This window comes from Rutidosis leptorrhynchoides, chromosome 3, assembly GCF_046630445.1.
Source record: "Rutidosis leptorrhynchoides isolate AG116_Rl617_1_P2 chromosome 3, CSIRO_AGI_Rlap_v1, whole genome shotgun sequence".
NCBI lineage: Eukaryota > Viridiplantae > Streptophyta > Magnoliopsida > Asterales > Asteraceae > Rutidosis > Rutidosis leptorrhynchoides.
Window position 1 is genome coordinate 164,219,867 of NC_092335.1, and position 9,235 is coordinate 164,229,101.

Below are 9,235 nucleotides of genomic sequence, written 5' to 3' on the forward strand. Positions count from 1 at the left end.
ATTTTGATTTCTCTGTCGGATATTTCACTATAAATCCACCTCATTTGTTTTCTTACAACTCACACCTTCTCAACTCATATTTTAAAGTATTTATCAATATATACTTCATCCAGTGCTGATTCTTGATATACTCCTCACTTTCATATCTGTCGCTCTTCTTTTTCATCTACCTCCAGAAGAATCTATTTACTTCTACTATACTCTTGGTTGTATAGTGTTTTTAGTTCTCCCGTGTCTTTATATTGCTATATGCATTGATATATACGGTTTGTGATTTCAGGGTTGTTGTTGGGTTTTATATCTTCCCTTATATTTCAAAGTCCTTGCTTCTTCTATAATCATTGTCATCCCCAATTAATGCTCTCTTTTATTTGCTGCGATTTATACCCCAATTTCTATTTCAGAGTTTTGTCCTTTCGTTTCTTCTTCTTGCGATTAAGCACCGCTTGTAATGGTCCATAATTCGCATATTTGAATTTCGGAATGAACATTGTTAATGTTCTAAGAAGTAAATTGTAATGACACGATCTTGACTTGTCAAATTACTAGAATGCCTCGAAAAAGGCCGAATCATCAAGAAATATTTTCTTGATATTTTAGAGGTTAAAGAGAATACAAGAGTCGTGTAACATAGCACATGATGACGTTATGATCTGTGAATCATCACGTTCCATTTAGAAACTCAGCATGACTTAATGTAATATAATCACGTTGATCAAGTGTCATTATATTATACTAGTTCATGCTTCAGTTCACAACACTACTTCAAAAATATTCCTATTTTAAATTCGAAAGTTTCAGAATTTAGAAACTAAAATAGTTTCTTTTACGATGTAATACAGACAGCACGAAGAGGTAAATGATTTCAGATAAGAATAATTATGGAAATATCTTCAGAAATATGGAGGATATTTATAATGAAAGATACGATGATATCTTAAAATTTCTAATATCAGAGGATGATGAAGAATATTGTCCGTAAGAGTTTAGAGTCAGGAGCAAGGTATTCGATAATGACTTCAGCAGACACGGAATCATTTGGATTCTTTGAAGGTAGATTTCGTCCTTGTGATTTATCCACAGCCTTCTTCATGGTTTGCTCAATCCGTATTTTTCAGTACCAAATATTCTCTTTTTCTGAGCTTTACCAACACACTACTCTTTATCATCAAACTTTTTACTGTTAAGGTCGTTTATAGTTTTTGCTGCTTCATCAGTATTTCGAGAACTAGTTCGCAGTTTAGGGTGTTTTTCAGAAACTTCACATTCAAAGTATATAAGTCCAGAAGATAGACACATATAATTGTTGGCGTAGACATGCTGCGAGATTTCAAAATACTGATTGCTAATTTTCGATGATTCGTATGGCAATTCTCGTTACAAGATGCAGATGAGTAAAGGATGGGGTTTTGATAAATATAAAGATTTTTTGGAAAGTCAAAGATCAATGAAGTTGTTAATAAGTTTACTGCTAATGTGGCGAGATATGAAAGGTTCCCCGATAATAATGATGAAGGGGTAATCATTATAATAAGGCTTATTCGAATGAACAATTGAAGCTGGTTTGCTGGAGCTGTGACAAAACCGTCTATTTTTAGAAGGGATTGAAAAGTTATTTTAGCTAGTAAATGCCAAAAGGTCTGACATGGATACATGTTAAATTATGACTTTGGTTTCAAGAGTTTTTCAGGTACGTAACTGTGGATAACATGTGGTTGGATCATCATCTCGATTGTTCATTATTTGAAGTGTCTTCAGGTATTTCGAAGGGCTTGAACACAGATTATAATCGTTAATATACATACAATGTTCTAACACAGTTTTGAAGTTAAAGTATAGCTTTGAAAGATGTAAGAATCTAAGAGTGATGATACCGGTTATAACTTGAATTGAATTCGGCGATTTCAAAATCAGAATATGTAATAAGATTTTTGAATGAGTATGGTTGTTTTGATTTCTATAAAAGAATGTATATTGTTGTGAAAGTAGGGAGTATAATGGATAATTTGCTGAATCAGATTCGAAGAATGTAACATATTAATTGTGAATTTATATATCTCTCGGGTATTACCTACCCGTTAAAAAAAATTGTCACAATTAATATTTTGTACAAAAGAATTTTATTACATTCTTTATGGAAATATATGTGTATATTTCTTCAGATGCAATATTGATTTAATGAGTTAATATTAAATTAAACTCACTTAATTTATGGTTAAGGCTAGGATAGATAATTTCTAGACTTTAGAAATTACATAATCGTCGTAGAATATTTTCCCAATGAAGTTATGAATCAATACTTCATCGTTGTGGCATTCCTTAGTATCTACAGGGCGTATGACGTCGATGCTCATGGGACAGATTGTGAAGTTGAGGTTTGCGATGCGGTTGTTGTTGGTGGTGGTAATGGTACTGTTGATGTTGTTGATGGTGGTATTGGTTATGTTGTTGGTGCTGCTGCTGGTGTTTGTAACCTTTGCACCATATTCTCCAAAGCCACTACCCGAGCGCGAAGCTCGTTGACTTCTTCTATTACACCGGGGTGATTGTTGGTTCGGACGAGCGGATAGATAAGATCTAGAATTTGGTGTAGTATATAATCATGACGAGATACTCTGGAAATGAGAGAGAAAATGGTGTTTCGGACAGGTTCGCCGGTAAATGCTTCAGGTTCATTACCAAGAGGGCAATGTGGTGGATGAAAGGGATCACCTTCTTCTTGTCTCCAATGGTTAAATAGATTACGAACTCATCCCCAATTCATCCAAAATAGATGATGGCTAATTGGTTGATCCATTTCGGTCATGCTGCTTTCGGAGCTCATGTGAAAATCCATATCGGCATAGCTGTCGGAATCCGAGGAACTCGAACTGGTTGAGGGATCCATCTTGTATGATCAGGGAAAGAATTTTTGGTATGAAATAGATTGTAGAATTTAGATTTGGTATTCTTCAATACATAATTTACATATGTATATATAATACCAAAATCCCATAAATTACGGAGGAATCTTTGAAAGATGTCAATCAAAGTTCACAGTAACAGATATGCTAAGATAAGAATTCGTCTATACATTATTATGCAATAAATGTAGGAAAACGCGTCTAGACTTAAGAATGATAAGCAGGTAATTTCCTAAGGATGGTAAGTAGATGATTTCCGACTAAAAATGATAAGCAAAACTTTTGACATGCAGACACGGTCAAAGTCCAGACTCACTAATGCATCTTAACAACTATCAGTTAGACACACTAATGCAAGACCTGGTTCGCTAAGACCACTGCTCTGATACCAACTGAAAGGATCCGTTCATATACATTATAAACGATTCACAATAGTTGATTACATCGCGAGATATTTGACCTCTATATGATACGTTTTACAAACATTGCATTCATTTTTAAAAGACAAACTTTCTTTACATCTAAAATTGACGGCATGCATACCATTTCATATTACATCCAACTATAATTGACTTAATATTAATCTTGATGAACTCAACGACTCGAATGCAACGTCTTTCAAAGTATGTCATGAATGACTCCAAGTAATATCCTTAAAATGAGCTAATGCACAGCGGAAGATTTCTTTAATACCTGAGAATAAACATGCTTTAAAGTGTCAACCAAAAGGTTGGTGAGTTCATTAGTTTATCATAATCAATCATTTTCGTAATAGTAATAGACCACAAGATTTCTGTTTATAAATATATGTACACTCGCAAGTGTATAAAAGTATTCTATAAGTTGTAGGCACCCGGTAACAAGCCTTAACGTTCATGTTTTACCCTCTGAAGTACACCAGATCAGGTGTGTTTAATATAACCTCGAAGTACTAAAGCATCCCATAGTTAGGATGGGGTTTGTCAGGCCCAATAGATCTATCTTTAGGATTCGCGCCTACCGTACATAGACAAGTAGTTTAATGTTACCAAGCTAAGGGTATATTTCTGGTTTAAACCCACATAGAATTTGTTTTAGTACTTATGCCTATTTTGTAAAACATTTATAAAATAGCGCATGTATTCTCAGCCCAAAAATATATATTGCAAAAGCAATTAAAAAGGGAGCAAATGAAACTCACAATACTGTATTTCGTAGCAATTATGTATATGACGGAACTGAACAAGTGCAGGGTTTGTCTCGGATTCACGAACGTATCAATATTGTGATTCAATATTGCAGGAAAGTACGTAGACGCAACAAAAATGATAAACGTTAGGTTGACCTCACGAGTAATACCCTCGAACAATACCCATAACCTCCATAGCTATAACCCATAATTTCCTTAGCTCTATCCCGTTTGAAAACTTATTTTGAAATCGTCTGAATATAACTCCGTCGTAGTATTTTATGTATACTAATAATATCTTGAAATAATACTAAGTAAATATATATATGTAATTCGATTGAGAGAGTTTAGAGAAATATATTTTCAAGTTTCTATGAAATAATGAAACCTATTGAATTCGATTTATAATAGATTTTTGAATTATTAAAGTGAATTATTAAAGTATGAATTATTAAAGTGAATTATTAAAGTATGAATTATTAAAGTATGAATTATTAAAGTGACTTATTAAAGTATGAATTATTAAAGTGAATTATTAAAGTATGAATTATTAAAGTGAATTATTAAAGTATGAATTATTAAAGTGAATTATTAAAGTGAATTATTAAAGTTAAAGTAAAGTAAAAGTAAAGTAAAAGTAAAGTAAAGGTAAAGTTAAAGTATAGTAAAAGTATAAAACTATATACGTATAATACGCATATATATAATATTAATTTAAATCGTTATATATATTTAATAAAATAAAATATAAATATCGTTATCTTTATCATACTGGTTAAGTAATGAGTTATCAAAAGTGGTTCTAGATATTTATAAAAGTTATATACGTTTTAATAATAAAGTTCTTTTTAAACTGAAAACGTCTTTGTACTTTTGAAACTAAATTAATAGAATATTATGGAAACCAATTCCCCACTATCTTTTGTCTAACTTTCGTAAATGACACTTTTTGTTTTTATTTATAAATAGCTTTACAAATTATTCTGAATATCGTTAAGAGGAATAGATTTTCTCAAATCATAGTGGACCTCTCAACAGAGACTTGTAATCATAATTCAATGTTTTTGATAATTCAATCATTTAATATATATTTTTAATTTCATCGAAAATCATATTGAAACAAATACGTTCGTGTAAGGTATTATACGTTTAATACTTTATTAATATTCTCAAGTTATAATACATATATACATATACATATCTATTTATATATAACGGTTCGTGAATCGTCGGAATTTGGTCGAGGTTATAATGAATGTATGAACACAGTTTAAAATTCTTGAGATTTAACTTAACAAACTTTGCTTATCGTGTCAGAATAATATAAAGATTAAAGTTTAAATTTGGTCGGAAATTTCCGGGTCGTCACAAATACCTTCTTTGTTCACTATGTGACCGAGGAATTGAACTTCTTCCAACCAAAATGCACACTTTGAAAACTTAGCGTACAATTCTTCCTTCCTCAATACTTCTAACACCTTTCTCAAATGTTCACCGTGTTCTTGGTCATTCTTTGAGTAAATAAGTATGTCATCAATGAAAACAATGACAAACTTGTCAAGGTATGGTCCACACACTCGGTTCATAAGGTCCATGAACACAGCTGGTGCATTAGTTAAACCAAACGGCATGACCATAAACTCGTAATGACCGTAACGTGTTCTGAAAGCAGTCTTTGGAATATCATCTTCTTTCACCCGCATTTGATGATACCCTGAACGTAAGTCAATCTTTGAATAAACAGACGAGCCTTGTAGTTGATCAAATAAGTCGTCGATTCTCGGTAGTGGGTAGCGGTTCTTGATGGTAAGTTTGTTCAACTCTCGGTAGTCGATACACAACCTGAATGTACCATCTTTCTTCTTGACAAACAAAACAGGAGCTCCCCACGGTGATGTGCTTGGTCGAATGAAACCACGCTCTAAAAGTTCTTGTAATTGGCTTTGCAGTTCTTTCATCTCGCTGGGTGCGAGTCTGTAAGGAGCACGAGCTATTGGTGCAGCTCCTGGTACAAGATCTATTTGAAATTCAACGGATCGATGTGGGGGTAATCCCGGTAATTCTTTCGGAAATACATCGGGAAATTCTTTTACAATGGGAACATCATTAATGCTCTTTTCTTCAGTTTGTACTTTCTCGACGTGTGCAAGAACAACATAGCAACCTTTTCTTATTAGTTTTTGTGCCTTCAAATTACTAATAAGATGTAGCTTCGTGTTGCCCTTTTCTCCGTACACCATTAAGGGTTTTCCTTTTTCTCGTATAATGCGAATTGCATTTTTGTAACAAACGATCTTTGCTTTCACTTCTTTCAACCAGTCCATACCGATTATCACATCAAAACTCCCTAACTCTACTGGTATCAAATCAATCTTAAATGTTTCGCTAACCAGTTTAATTTCTCGATTCCGACATATATTATCTGCTGAAATTAATTTACCATTTGCTAATTCGAGTAAAAATTTACTATCCAAAGGCGTCAATGGACAACTTAATTTAGCACAAAAATCTCTACTCATATAGCTTCTATCCGCACCCGAATCAAATAAAACGTAAGCAGATTTATTGTCAATAAGAAACGTACCCGTAACAAGCTCCGGGTCTTCCTGTGCCTCTGCTGCATTAATATTGAAAACTCTTCTGCAGCCTTGTCCATTCGTGTTCTCCTGGTTCGGGCAATTTCTAATAATGTGGCTCAGTTTTCCACATTTATAACAAACTACATTGGTATAACTTGCTCCGACACTACTTGCTCCTCCATTACTCGTTCCGACACCATTTGTTCCTTTCGTTCTATTAACCCCTGGTCTGTAGACCTCACACTTTGCCGCGCTATGACCATTTCTTTTACACTTGTTGCAAAATTTGGTGCAGAACCCCGAGTGATACTTTTCACACCTTTGGCATAGCTGCTTCTGATTGTTGTTGTTGTTGCGGTTATTATTGTTGTTGGGATGATTGTTGTAGCTGTTGTTGTTGTTGTTGTTGTTGTTGTTGTTGTTGGGCCGTTTGTTGTAGTTGCGATTGATGTTGCGATTGTTGGGATAATTGTTGCGATTATTGTTGTAATTACTGTTGTTGTTGTATTGGTGATTCTTATCACCGTTTTCCTCCCACTTTCTTTTGACTTGCTTCACATTGGCCTCTTCAGCAGTCTGTTCTTTAATTCTTTCTTCAATCTGGTTCACTAGTTTGTGAGCCATTCTACATGCCTGTTGTATGGAGGCGGGCTCGTGTGAACTTATATCTTCTTGGATTCTTTCCGGTAATCCTTTCACAAACGCGTCGATCTTCTCTTCCTCATCTTCGAATGCTCCCGGACACAATAGGCACAATTCTGTGAATCGTCTTTCGTACGTGGTAATATCAAATCCTTGGGTTCGTAACCCTCTAAGTTCTGTCTTGAGCTTATTGACCTCGGTTCTGGGACGGTACTTCTCGTTCATCAAGTGCTTGAATGCTGACCACGGTAGTGCGTACGCATCGTCTTGTCCCACTTGCTCTAGATAGGTATTCCACCATGTTAACGCAGAACCTGTGAAGGTATGCGTAGCGTACTTCACTTTATCCTCTTCAGTACACTTACTTATGGCAAACACCGATTCGACCTTCTCGGTCCACTGTTTCAACCCGATCGGTCCTTCGGTTCCATCAAATTCCAAAGGTTTGCAGGCAGTGAATTCTTTGTAGGTGCATCCTACACGATTTCCTGTACTGCTAGATCCAAGGTTATTGTTAGTATGTAGCGCAGCCTGTACTGCGGCTATGTTTGAAGCTAGAAAAGTACGGAATTCCTCTTCATTCATATTCACGGTGTGTCGAGTAGTCGGTGCCATTTCCTTCAAAATAGTCAAATGGAACAAGTTAATCATACAGAATATTAAGAGTAGTTAATAGTATTTCGTAGCATAATATGAACTGTCATAACCCGTCCTTAACCATAAGAACGAGTTAGATAACGTATGATTTCATTGCGAGGTATTGACCTCTATATGCGACATTTTTAAAAGAACAACTGCATTTATTTTACATTACAAACCATAACTCTTATGTTAATACAAGCTTTAGACAATATAAAGATGATTATCGTTTAGCGATAATCTTAGACTTACAAACTTTACATGTGATGATAACAATATGATTTCTAGCATATTTTACATTACAATTCCTCGGATATGCAGTTTTATTTTTGACACAAATATGCATACTCAAGATCTTGCTTAAATTCAACATGTTGCAGCGGAAGCTTTTAGTTATCACCTGAGAATTGACATGTTTAAAACGTCAACATAAAGTTGGTGAGATATAGGTTTAATGCCGGCAGCGATATAAATATAGACCACAAGATTTCATATGTAAACATTTTAATAAAAATATTCTAAGTGGTTGAGCACTTGGTAACCATACTTAACATTTAATCACGTCGCATATTCCCTTTATTATGAAATCTTACTACACCGTACCAAGTGTAGTCACGAAACGAAGTACTGTGCAACCGTTGAATACTGGTCGTCCAGTCCGGTTGGGGTTGTCAGGCCCGATAGTTCTATCAACAGGATTCGCGTTTACAATACCGCTGTAAATAACAGTTACCAAGCTACAGGGAAGTATGCCAGTGGTACAACTCAATGTAGAATATATTTTTCAGTTACTTGTGTCCATAACGTAAAACATAAAATACATGTATTCTCATCCCGAAATACTTAGAGTTTAAAAGTGGGACTATATACTCACTTTTGTCTTGAAGATATGTAATTTCGACTTGGTCTCCGATTGATATCACGAACCTATCCATATATAATATATCAATACCTTTTCTTTTTAAAACAATCGTCACATATATATACTTATTATACTTATTATACTTTTAATAATTTCTTAGTCCGTAGTTAGCAGTCCGATGTTAGTAATTCAATTTTAATGGTTCATTTTTAGGTGTTTAATAAACCCCCAATGAAATAAATAAAAACCCCCATCGTATATGTATTGGTCGAGATTAATCTTGACCCACGGTACCGGTGTTGTCAAATGACGTGTTGCGTACATAAAGTACCGGTGTTGTCAAATGACGTGTTGCGTACAATCATGGGATCTTATGATTAATCTTCTCGTATTGTTTACGGGTGATCCTGAACCATATAAAATTAAATTATGAGTACATATA